Here is a 13,704-nt window from a genome sequence, read left to right as displayed (position 1 = left end):
AACTCCACTTTCTGTCAGCAGTCAGACAAAGAAGCTCTGAGACTCAAAATCACTTCTACTTCAGTTCCTTGGTACTCCTTTCAAATGGAATTTGAAACCAAAGGAGGTTGAATATTATCTAAGATATGAAAATTTGCAAGCTTCCTGACAAATCAATCCATTGTCATAAATTGTTCGGCTCACTGATGAAAGAGAGGAGGAAAAGCAGATAGTACATCCTGAAACCTCAGAGAACAGCATGCTTTCCATTCAGATGTCCAGGAAATATGGCCAGGTCAACACACTTTCCTTTATTTCTAAGCAAGGGAGAGATATATGTATTTGTAATAGAATACTATGTAGACATGCTTTTTAAGAGCTGGATTTTAGGGTTTTTGTTAAAATGATTAAGATTTGTTGAGTACTCAATTTTGTTTTTCACAAAATTAAGGATTAGAGAATTTGTTTCCAAAATTAGTAGGAAGGATTAAAATGCATAACCAATTGTTTGCTAACATTAACTTTATGAATTTAATAAGAATGAACTGTGGGATATTAAGGGAACCAAGGCTTGACACCTATGATGTGCCTAGCTGTGGGGGTAAAGTTATGCCATGTGAATTAGTGTCACTTTTCAAAGGTATTAAAAATCCCATGGAAGTTGTTAAAATCCTTTCATTATTTAATTTAGCTATTCAAGTAATTGCGCTCGCATATAAGAAGATTGGTTTGCAATTATGCACAGGGCCAATTAGTGAAGTCTCCGTGTCCATCATTCATTATTTTACTCTTATTTATTCTATAATCTGTTTTGCCAAGTTCCATGCACTATTTAAGGTGCTGAACATATGCATCTAAACACATAACTATTTTTTTTCATCAAGGGAGTTCAGGCTATCGTGCAAGACAGACTTGTAAGACGCTTAAAGGAATAATGTATTTTATAAAATATTTTAAAATTTTATATAATTCAATATTCACTCACTGCCATCGAATCAATGCTCACTCACAGTGACCTCATAGGACATGGTACAACTATCCCCATGGGTTTCCAAGACTGTAACTCTTTATGGGAGTAGAAAGCCTCATCTTTATTTCTAGGAATCACTGATGATTTTGAACTGCTGGCCTGTGGTTGGCAGTCCAATGCATAACCACTACATCATCAGAAATGATACATTTTACCAGAATGAAGGAAAGTTGGAAAATATGTCTTGGATGACATTTAAGCAGAGAAACAAGGCTCAACTTTATTTAAATAGGATAAAGGGCTATACACATACCTGGTACCCTAAAAAAATTTCAATCAAAGTCATTTTGTCTCAAAAAATATATGCTGGGACTTCTGTGAAGATGATCACGAGGAAGAGGTAACCACACTGGGAGCTCCATGGGTGAATGTCGGTTCAGGGGATAGAGAGGCTGAGTGGGGAGTCTGACATGCTGGTGGGCCTCGCAGCACCCCAGGTGTCTGTACCAGCACATGGGCTGACCTTCCCCATAGGGCTGACCCTCCCTGCCCCACCGCATGCACTGCTGAGCTGCTCTGGTGCATGGCCTGTATCATCCTCCTAGGCCTGTGCACAGTTCAAGGCCCCATCTCTGTCTGACACCACTTAAATTCCCTACACTCACCATCACCCTACCCCATGAACCTGACTGCCCCCACTGCCCGAACCTCACCCACTTTACCCCACCCTTGCTGCTGTCAGCCCACTCCCCAGTGCCCTGCAGGTCCCTCCCACCAGTACCCTAGCACCACACAGGTTCTTCATGCTGGCAACCTATGCCGCTCACATCCCAGGGCCCGTACCTCAAACATCCTGTGTGATCAGCCTGCCAAGAGGCACCCCCACTGCTTAGATACCACCTTGCTCATGCTGTCTGAGCGGACCACCTGAGCTACCTTGCAAATAAATAATGCTGACTGCCTAGGGAGAGAGCAAAACTCCAGTGAGATAGAGGCACAACACAATCCCACGTGACAGAGTTAGATTATTTTAAAAATCATTCTTATTAGTCTCCCAGAGAGAAAACCCAGAGCTCCTGGTCTTCCAGGAAAACAGCACTGAGCTCCACCAAAATAACATGCAGACAACATCAACAACCACTACAAGAAAGCAATAGGAACAAAACACAACACCAGAGGAGGGCCTGAACCTAGCAACATACATAAAAGAAACAGACTTTGAACATCCACAGAAAGAAATCATCAGAATGTTGCTTAGGGTCATACAAGATATGAGAAAAATCATTATGGAAAAAGGATGAAAAAATTTGAGAGCATAGAGTACACCTACTAAAGGGAAATAAAAGAGTTAATAGAAAATGCAGCAGAAGCAAAGTAAATGGTAAAAGAAGTTACTAACCAGTTGGAAAAGGCCGAGAATTATATCAGAGAACTCAATGATAGCCACGCAGATTTCAACAAACAGGAAAGTCAATCAAACAAGATAATCAACAAAGCTGGGAAAAAACCTGAGAGCAATGAGCAATATACAGATAATTGGGATACCAGAGCAAGACACAAAGAAGAAAACAACAGCCAGAATAGCAAGAAAACTTCCCCAATTTAATGAATGAGAATCAGATAATTATCCAAAAAGCAGAGAGGACACCAATCAGACTGAACCCCAAGAAGAATACACCAAGGACTAAAGTAGTCAAAATATCCAACTTTGAGGAGGAGAAAATCACAAGAGCAGCAAGGGGTTTAGGGGGAATAGAGTCACCTACAAAGGTACTCAGATGAGAATATGCTCAGACTTATCAGCAGACAACACAAAGAAGAGGAGAAAATGGAGTAACATCTTTCAAAATTTAAAGAAGAATTACGGTAACCAAAGAATCCTCTACCCTACCAAACTAACCATCAAAATAGACAAAAAGGTAAGAGCTTTCCCAGACAAGGAAAAAATTAGAGAATATGCTAAAAAAAAAAAGCACTACAATATATTCTTTCCAACTCACATTGGATAGAAGACCATCATCCACAAATCACAAACATGAGAATATCTTAGTGTGACAATATATCTGGAGATCAATGCAATGAAAGGAAAGACCTCAGGACATCACTGACACAATGGTTAAAAAAAAAAGGCAAGAATGAATCTCTCCACACTTATACAGCATACTGCTAAGGAGTGAAGTAGGGGAATATCTAATATGAAAGATGTGAGATGACAGCAAATAATCCACAGATGGATGTGATAACTTTGAATGTCAGTGGTCTGAACTCACCCATTAAAAGAATAGTTAGCATATTGGATTAGGAAACAGAACCTATCAATCGTTTGTTTGTAAGAGATACAGCTTACACTAGCAGACAAAGACAAGTTGAGACTCAAAGGCTGGCAAAACGTACATCAAGCTAATGGCAATTTAAAGAAAGCAAGAGCTCTAATCCTAATCTCTGACAAAATCAATCTCAAAGTGCAGGAGATAACAAACGATAAGGATGGACACTATACTGTATAATGCTTAAAGGTTCAGTAGATAAAGAGCCAGTGTACATAATAAACATATACATGCCCAAGGAGAGACACGCAAAATTCAACAAGCAACCCCCTCAAAAGATGAAATAAGAAATCACAAGTTCAACAATCATAGTAGGTGACTTCAAAACACTGTTCTCTGGGACAGGTCAGTGGGAAAGAAACACAACATGGAGGCTATAGAACTAAACTCAACAAGGAAACAACCCATCCTGATAGACATATTGAGAGCTCTCCACCCAACTGCAAAAAAAAAAATCACATTCTTTTCAAATTCTCATGCCACGTATTTGAAAATAGACCATATGCTGGGATACATGTTAAGCTTGAATAATTCAAACATATAGAGTTATTCAGATTTCCTTCTCTCACCATAAAGCTGGAAACCAACAACAACAACAACAAAAAAAAAGGTCATAAAAATAAGGGCAAATACTTGGAGGATGATTAACTCTCTTCTTCAGAAGGAATGGGTACCTGCCCAAATTAGAGATGAAATCAGGAAGTTTCTAGCAACTAATGAGAATGAGAATACTACATACCAAAACCTATGAGATACAGCAAGGGCAGTTATCAGAGGATGTTTTATAGTGAGCAATGCACGCATGAAAAAGGAAGAGAGTCTTCTGGTTGATAATCTATCACAAAACCTTCGGCAGTTGGAGCAGAGTCAACAGAATAATCCTTCTCATAGCAAAAAAAAAGAAATATAATAAAAATTAGGGCAAAGATAAATGAGTGGGAAAACAAGAAAACAATGCAAAAAAATCAATGCAGTAAAAAGCTGGGTCTTCTAAAGGATTAACAGAATTGACAAACTTTGATAAGTCTAACCAAAGACAGGAGGGAGCAGGCATCAATATCCAGGATGGGGGGTGAAATGGGGGAAATTCCAATGAATCCTATGGAAATCCAAAGTACTACAAAGATCTGACTCCAAAGAATACAATTTGGAAGAAATGGATGAATACTTGGAAACTAATCGCTCCCCAGATTAGCTTATATAGATGTCAAGAACATGAACAGACCCATAGCAAAAGAAGAAATAGACAAGACTATCAAGAATCTATCAACTAAAAAAGTCCAGCCCAGATGGCTTCAGAGGAGAATTCTACCAAGCATTAAAGGAAGAGCTGACACAAATTCTACACAAGCTCTTCCAGAGCATAGAAAATGACAGTAAACTCCCAAACACATTCTATGAAGCCAGTATAACACTGATACCCAAAGTGTGCAAGGATCCCACAAGAATAAAGAACCACAGGCCGATATCTCTGATGAACAAGGATGCAAAAATCCTTAACAAAATACTGGCCAATAGAATACAGAAGTATATAAAGTAAACAATCCACCATGACCAAGTGGAATTCATAACAGGGATGCAAGAATGGTTCAACATATGAAAGATCATCAACATTATCCACTGTATAGACCAGAAAAAGGATAAGAATCACATGATACTATCAATAGACACAGAAAAGGCATTTGACAACATTCAACAACCATTCCTAATTAAGACACTGAAGAAGACAGGATTGGAAGGAAGTTATCTCAATATAATATAAGCTATATATGAAAAACCAACATCTAGTATTATAATCAGTGGAGAAAAGACAAAAACATTATCACTGGAAAAGGGGAGCAGATAAGGATGCCACTTTTCCACACCTTCAATATTGTCCTGGAGGTCTTAGCTAATACTACAAGGCAATGGAATATCACAAGGAAATATCTGGGGAAAGGAGAAGTAAAATTATCATTACTTGCAGATGACATGATTTTAAATATTGAGAACTCCAAAGCCTCCACAAGAGGAGTATTGGAAGCGATGGAGAAATATGGTAGAGTGGCAGGATGCAAGATCAACAAGCAGAAGTCAGTTGTACTACTCTATACATCTGATGGGCTTACAGAAAGAGAGATCAAGAAGGGCGCACTCTTCACATTAGCCAAGGATAAATTGACATATCTAGGGATATACTTAACAAAAAAAATACCTGTATGAGGAAAATTACAGAACATTATTACAAGAAACCAAAATACCTTCAAAAATGGAAAAATATTCCAAGCACGAAGATCAGAAAACCCAATATTGTAAAGATGTCAATCTTATATAAGGCACTATACAAGTTCAATGCAACCCCAATACAAAAATACCATCATATTTTTTCAAAGAAATGGAAAAACTAATTACCAACTTCATATGGAAAGGGAATAAGCCAAGAATTGGCAAAGAACTCCTCAAGAAGAAGAATAAAGTAGACAGGCTTACATTACCTGACTTTAAATCTTATTATACAGTCACGATTGTCAAAAAGCATGGTACTGGTAAAATAGTAGACATTTGACCAATGGAAAACAACAGAAAGTCCAGAAATAAAAATAGCAGCATACAGACAACTGATCTTTGATAAGGGCCCCCAAACTAACAAAGGGGAAGCAGATGCCCTGTTAAACAAATGGCTCTGGAAAAAGTAGATTTCAAGCTGTAGAACAATGAAGCAAGACCCTTACTTCATTCTATACACAGGTACAAATTCAAGGTAGATCACACACCTCAGGTAAAACCCCAAACTATCAGGATCATCAAAGAAAAAACTGGGGGAAATTAAGAACTTTAGGGCAAGGAATTCAGGGGTTAGCAGAAATAAGAAAAAATATACACGCAGAGAAAGATAAAATAGATGAGTGGGACATAATAAAAATAAAACAATTGTGAACATGGAAAACCTTCAGCAACAGAATAATATGTATGCTCACAGACTTGGAAAATATGTTTAGTAATAACCACATATCAGACCAAAGGCTTATTACTAAACTCTACAGAATCCTGCATTTTCACAACAGGAAAAAAATGAATTGCCCATTGAGGAGATGGACAAAAAACTTACACAGAAGATTCATAAATGAGGAAACTTGAATGGCCAATAAACATATGAGAAAATGTTCCCAATCATTAGACATCTGGGAAATGCTAATTAAAAGAACCATGAGATACCACTTAACACCCACAAAGATAGTCCAAGTTAAAAAAAAAATCAGAGAGCACCAAATGTTGGAGGGGGTGTGGTGAAATAGGGACCCTCATTCATTGCTGGTGGTCTTGTAGAAACGTACAGCCACGTGGAAAGCAATTTGGTGATAGCTACAACAGATGGAAATTGAGTTACCTGATGACCCAGCAATTCCACTATTGGACATACAGCCAGAAGAATTAAGAAACAGACTATGAGCAGGCATCTGCTCTCCCATGATCATCACTGCACAGTTCACTATTGCAAAGAATTGGAAAGGGCCTAAATCTCCATCAATAGATGATGGATTAAAAACTCTGGTATATACACACAGTGGAATTCTATGCATCCATAAAATATAGTGAAGAAAAGACGAAACACCTCATTGCATGGTATGAGCGGAAGGGCTGAGTGAAGTTAGCCAAGCACAAACGGTCAAGTACAACTTGAGTCCACTGAGGTAAATCCAAACAACAGAATGGGCATAAGGGGAAATGAACATAACATGTAATTTTGGGCTGAAGATCAGACGCTCTGGCATGAGCCAGACCAATTGAGACATACGCCATTAAATAAATAAGTAAATAAATAAATAAATAAGACGCAGATAGCACCTGTGCTGAAAGGAATCTTTTCCTCCCCTGTCATATGCCTTTAAGCCTCACAGAGGGGCAGGGGAAGAAAAATGACAGCAATGTGGGATCAGGGCACTAATCTACTCAAGGGGAGGGTATTGTTTATATTTCCACCAAAAAGGGAGACAAAAGTAGACCTCATTCTGGTGTGGCAATCCTCGAGGGAGATATTCCTGCTTGGAGCAGCTTGTTTCCAGACATGACTGCAGGGTCTACTTCAGTTAGAGACAGAAGGTCCACTACCTAGAAGACAGTGCTATCCAGGATGGCCCGAGAGATCGAGTCCAGGGAGAGTGGTCAGTATGACCTGCCCACATGGGGGCAAACCAAGAGGAGAGTGAAAGAGACCAGTGACGGGAACAAAGCCTCGAAGTCTCTGGGGACTCCTGATTGTAGGGGTAGCACTTGGCACTGCATCTGAACTAGGTGAGGGGAACTCACAAGGGGCCACAGTGGATGTCTAGAGGCACTAGACTGTTCTATCCCTGACTACAGGAAGACCAATGGGGGCTCTTGGACAGGAGGACTACAGGGATATTTGTGCTCTGAGGTGAGTAGGTGCTAGGATCCCTGAGGAAAAAGGAGTTTGGACTGATGGATTCCAACAGGCCCTGGTTGCCATTAACAGCTATCCATCCACTGCATAGACGAATCCAGAGTAGCTAATTAGACTTGGTCTTATTTGCATCATCTTTCTCTCTCTCTCTCTCTGTTTTTTTCACTTTTTCTTTTTTCGTGTGTCTATCCATATAAGACAAACAGGATAAGCAACCTGAAGGGGACTGATGTCTCCAGGGGGGCATCAGAGGGAAGGAGGTGGTGAGCAGTGAGCCATTTATGACAGTGAGCCATTTATGACAGTGAGCCATTTATGACAGGGACAGAGGAATAGTAAGGATTCTAAGATAGTGAGGACGGTGGGCTGCCTCTGGTTGTGTTTGATTAATTGAAATGTATCTGAGAGAAATTATTGGGTGGTGACTGATGGGTAAACATGACAGTGGGGCAGGCAGAAAGAAAAAGTGGAAAGAAGAAAGAAAAATATGTATATGTATATAGATATGGATTTATGTAAATTGTTCAACATATTAATCTAGGTATGTTTGTGTGTGTATATATATCTATATATGTATAATGTAAATACAGCAAGGAAGCAAATCGACTTTGGGCCTCTACTTAAATCTTACTCCAGTACAAGTCTATTCTAACAGTGTGGCATTGTAGGATACTCACCCTCCTGACACAATTGCTGAAGATGAAATGGGTGCATAAGCAAACACAGTGAAGAAAGCTGATGGGTCCCGGCTACTAAAAGATATAGTGTCTGGGGTCCTAAAGGTTTGAAGTTAAACAAGCAGCCACCAAGCAGGGAAGCAACAAAACTCACATAGGAGAAGCACACCAGCCTGTGTGATCACAAGGTGTGATAGGTAGGTTTGTTGTGCCAACATGGCCAGTGAACAAATGTGAGATTATTTGAAGGGCAGAGATAAATGGCTCCATGAGCCTCACCTCCTTCTCTTGCTCTTTGATCATTGGACCAGTGTGCAGCTGCCTTGCTTGTTCTATCCCTCCATTTGAAAGCTACACTATCCGTGGGATGCCTACCTGTGGACTGTGTCACTGTAACTTGAGGTTTCTTCAAGACCTGCTTCACCACACTACTGGAAGGTACATCTCTTGAGCTGAGGACTGTCAGATCCTGTCATCTGGCTGACTGTTGGTGACCTGCTTGCTGTTTGTTGTCTGTGGCCAGAGAGCCTTAATTGTTCCACAGAGGACTATCCCGTGGCCCTCAAGACTTGAAGGACTGCCAGTGTACTAGCTGTGTCACTGAAGTGAGTTGCACTGAGCCATTTGTACTGCTTTATAGATTAATTAACGGTTTATTTCTTTTGTATCCATCTATCTATATAAATATATACAAAATTATTAGTGTCCTGGTTTTGTCTTTCTAGAGAATCCGGTCTAACACACAAGGTGTTGTTGGAATAGGTATCAGAAAGTCAAAAATAAGCAACTGAATCAGTGTGAAGGAGTGTGGATTTAGTGGAGACCTAAAATCCCCCTGTAAGCCAGCTGAGCATTCATTCTCCAGAAGGGCCAAAAGGAAGGGATGACACACGCAGGGTCTGGTGTAGCACTGATGAAACACATATCTATCCTTTAGTTCTTTAACATTTCCTCTCCCCACTCTTATGGCTTCAGGTCTACCTCATTAACTTTGTTAGACTTTTGTATGTTCACTGGCAAAATTAAGATCATTTAATGCATACAAGCCAACGTAGGTAACCCCCCAGAAAAAGTAACAGTTTCCTGAGGATATGGGAAGAAAGGTGGGACAGGGGAAGCTGATAGAAATGATGATTGTATAAACCCACTTGAGGGGAATGAACAACAGAATTGTAGGTGAATGGATATATTAGATAATGTAAGATATAGCAATGTGTATTTATAGATACACACAATAAGGGTTTAGTGGGGAAAGGAGGGGATAAAAGGGAGCAGATATCAAGGAGGTCAAGAAGGAGACTGTTTTTAACCTGATGGTGGTGACAAGTGTACAATACTTCTTATTGCGACTAGACTATGGAATGCCACGATATCTGTAAGTCCTCCTAATAAAATGATTTTTAAAACCCCAACTATCCTCTTTTCCTCTACAACGTTGCTCTTACCTTTAACTCTATGCCCTGTTCCTTCAATAAAGAAGTTTCAGCTTATTTTATTTTCAACTCCTTTGTCATTTGACTCATTTTATCTTTTTTGGATAAACCTTGAATTTATAGTGGATGAGCCATAGCGATTTAGACGTGAAAGCGATATTTGAAACCATCTAATTCAATAGTCTTATTTTGCAACAGAAAAATATAAGGAAAACTGTTCCAAAGAAGTGACGTAATTAAGCAAAGTCATAAAGGTAATTCATTGCAGAATAGGCCCTATCCTACTGTATTAGTCTGGGTGCTTTAGAGAAACAAATCCCCAGAAACTGTTGTATAAGAGAGAGCATTATATAAAGGTAAGTGTGCACCAAGAACACATCCCAACCCAGTGCTGCCCAAGCCCACAAGTCCAACATTAACCCATTAACCCATATGTCCAATACCAATCCATAAAGTCCTCCTCCATCTCACAACAGACGCAATGACACAGACTACAGGAGGAAAGCCAAGTGAGTGAGCATGTAAGCATCTCAGCGCTGGCAGGGGTCTCCACACGGCTGCACCAGCACCCAGGGCTGCATCGGGGCAGGTCCATTTGGCTTCTCCTCGGGGATGTCCTGCAGGAAGTGAGCCCCGCCTGCTAAAGCATGGAATTAACCAAGGCAGCTGCACCCTGGTTTGGCTATCAGAAAGCAAGAGACCTGAGAACTTCGACATTTGCCCACAATGGGACTGATTGGTCCCATGATAGTAGAGGGCAGGTGTCAGCACCGAACCAACAGAGACAGCATGGGCGTGGCTATAATGGACAACAAGGTTTCCGCAGTAATCAAAGCAGCCTATCTCGTGTGGACTTATGGCATTGACTATTTAGCCATGGTGTCCCTAGGAATGAAATAAATGGGAAACCTACTGAATATGTACGTGATCTATACAGGCGAAAAAATGGGAGATCAGGTGAACAGCAGAATAGACAGTCACGATCGCTCAATCAATTCCCAGACCTGAGCCAGTTCACAGGTTCAAAAATCTCCATCTGGGTGGATTCTGGTCAACGCAATGTGGCCTGCCCCACTCAGCCTCCACAGGGTGCCTATTGGTCACCTTGCCTTTAGGCCATGGGCTCTCACCCATACTCCGCAAGCCCAGACCTCTCATGCTAAGTCATGAACCTTAGACCAGTCAACCCGCTCTCGTCTTCTCCTTTTCCTGTAAACCAAGTCCACAGGTGTCAGTGGCCAAACTCAACCTGTCTCTTTATTGCTTCATTTCTCCCACTTTCACTCAACAGGTAGATCCAGGTGGTCACCTCGCAAGCATTTCAGCCTGACCACAGGCTCCCTTTAACATTCCGTGCCAGAGAGGAGTTTTCTTCATGGCTCCAGATTTTATTCCAGCTTCTGACAAAGACCATTGGTTGCTGAGTACTCCAAAGCACTGGGTGGGGCATCTCTTTTCAAAGCTTTTTTACAGGTATGGCCTAAACCCATATAAAGATCAAATTTTAATGGCTGAAGCAAGTGGACTTACAAACTTTTTATTTTCCTATTTCCCATCTTTTCCCCAGAAAAACAACCGAGTAAACAGTGTGGCTTTATCTAACCTCTGGCTAGACAAAGAAGATAAACTACCATGAGGGAGAGGTCAAACAAACGTCTACTCTCCATCTTAGGATTTGTTTCTCCAGGACCCCAAATAATGGCAATTTCCCTTGTAGTTCACTGTCTCTTCTTCAGGTAACTGTAATGCTTAGTGTCTATCTCCCATGCATAATTTTAGAAAAGTAATTTTAGAAAAGTAAAAAAGAATTATTTTTTTTAAACCAAAGATAAACACCAAAAGTTAGTCTGAGGGATGAAAAGCAAACAAACAAAAATAAAAGTAAGTATGGGAAGTGGAAAACCTAGAAACAAAGCGAACACACACACAAATAACTCCCTCTAGCTAGATCTGCCCTCTAATGGATTCCGGCTCATCACAACGCCATCTGTTTGGTATGCAGTTAATTGACTGCTAAACTAACAGTTGGCAATTAAATCCACCCAGCAGCTCTGAGGGAAAATGGACTAGTGATCGATTTACTTCCAATGAGTCAAGGAAACCTTATAGAACACTTCTCTTCCTTAACCCAGAGCCCCGCGGCCAGTCAGTTGGTAGTCTCCATGAAGACCTTTGCAGTACGTGCCCTGCTGTGGCCTTTCCACCCAGAGTGTCCCTACAGGACAGAGGTGAACTGACTCGGCGATTTTACCTTTGTGGAGCCAACTGCGACATCGTTCTCTCGGGGCGTGGCTGGTGCTTCAAACCCCTATGTGACAGCAGGACTTCTTTGTATGTTGCCATTAGGTAGAGGCAAACAAAGGGGCTCTGTAGGCACAGCCCCGGGTGTTGTTAGTTGGCGTCCAAGGGCCTTGCAAGTGCCGACAACCCCGTGTGGGTGCCGGGCAGAGCTGCTCCACAAGATCTCCAAGGCTTCACGAACATAACCTTTGTGTCACTCAGGAACCCCTGTTTCACCCTAGGGCTCACCTCACAGCCTCCTAGTCAAAGGCCAAGCAGCTCTCTGACCAAGGGAGAACTACCCTGCAGGCCTCTGAGACGAGATCTTTATGGCAGGAGAGAGCCCCACCTTCTCCCGTGGCGCTGCTGATGGGCTTCAAACCGCTGACCTTGCCACTCGTGACCTAATGCTTAGCCCACTGTGCCACTAGGGCTTCACTCTAGGGCCGGTGAAGGCAAGGCAAGGCTGGTCAAATTTTGTCCTCTGGAAACACAAAGGGGCAGTTCTCTGGCCTACGGTCATTAGGTCATTATGAGGAGAAAATGGCTCCATCACAGTGAGTGATGGCGGGGGAGGGGTAGTCTGTGAAGCTGATTTGAGGAACACAAAGGGATGGGAGATTTCTTAAACTTCCCTCCTTGTTTTCCAAGGTCACAGAGCTCAAATAAAATAACACAATATGTAGCCAGAATCAGCTGGATGGCAGTAACTTTGGTTTTGATTACAAAATAACTGAAGCTTCTATAATGACTCTACTGATTACAAGAACGATTGACACCTCCAGAAATGCTTAGACATCTTGTTCAAGATCCACATGTAATGATCTGATTCTTGAACAGGTCCGTTTGCCTCGCCAGCCCCTTGCATAGTCTTAGCATATGAACCTGTGATCCATTCCACTGCAATCAGGCCAATTTTAACTCAGTGACTCACGTCAATTTTAGCCATAGGCAGGGTTTCGGAGACTAAGTATTTACAGGTGGAATTTCATCTTTCTCCTGCAGAGCAGCTGGTGGGTTTGAACCATGACCTGAGCAACACAAGAACTGGTGATGCAATAGCCTGTGTTTGATTTTGAGCCCACCTGGTGGTCTACTTTGATAAAGATTGTTATCAGCTGCTGCCATTGACCATTCCTACTCATGGTGACCCTATTTGATACTCTGGGTGTTCAAGGTAACACTTAGTGGGTTTGAATTGTTAAATCACTTTTGGTTAAGAGTTAAGTGTTATTCACAAATTCTACCATCCCTTCACAGGAGGAAAATGTGTCAGTCTGCTCCTATAAAACGTTACAGCTTTGGAAACTCTATGAAGCAGTTCTGCTCTGTCTTACTGGATCACTGTGAATCCAAATCAACTGAACCACAGCGAGTTTGGGGTGATGCTGTGGATTAGGCATTGGTCTGCTAATCACATTGCGATGCAAAATATTTTGTAAATCCTCTGTAGGGTGACTATGAGTTTGAATGGACATCATGGCAGTTGGCAAGATTATGTAGCAGGCCTGTAGATGATCGCTCTATTTGTTACTGAGATTTTTCTTGTCAGTGACTCCCCTCTCCCCCATCCACATCACTCCAATATACTAAGTAAAAGAGTCTCTGCCAAAGCTTTCCAATAATTCATGAACAA

Source organism: Tenrec ecaudatus, chromosome 6 (assembly GCF_050624435.1).
Source record: "Tenrec ecaudatus isolate mTenEca1 chromosome 6, mTenEca1.hap1, whole genome shotgun sequence".
NCBI lineage: Eukaryota > Metazoa > Chordata > Mammalia > Afrosoricida > Tenrecidae > Tenrec > Tenrec ecaudatus.
The sequence above is the reverse complement of the archived record's forward strand: the minus strand, read 5'-3'. Positions refer to the sequence as shown.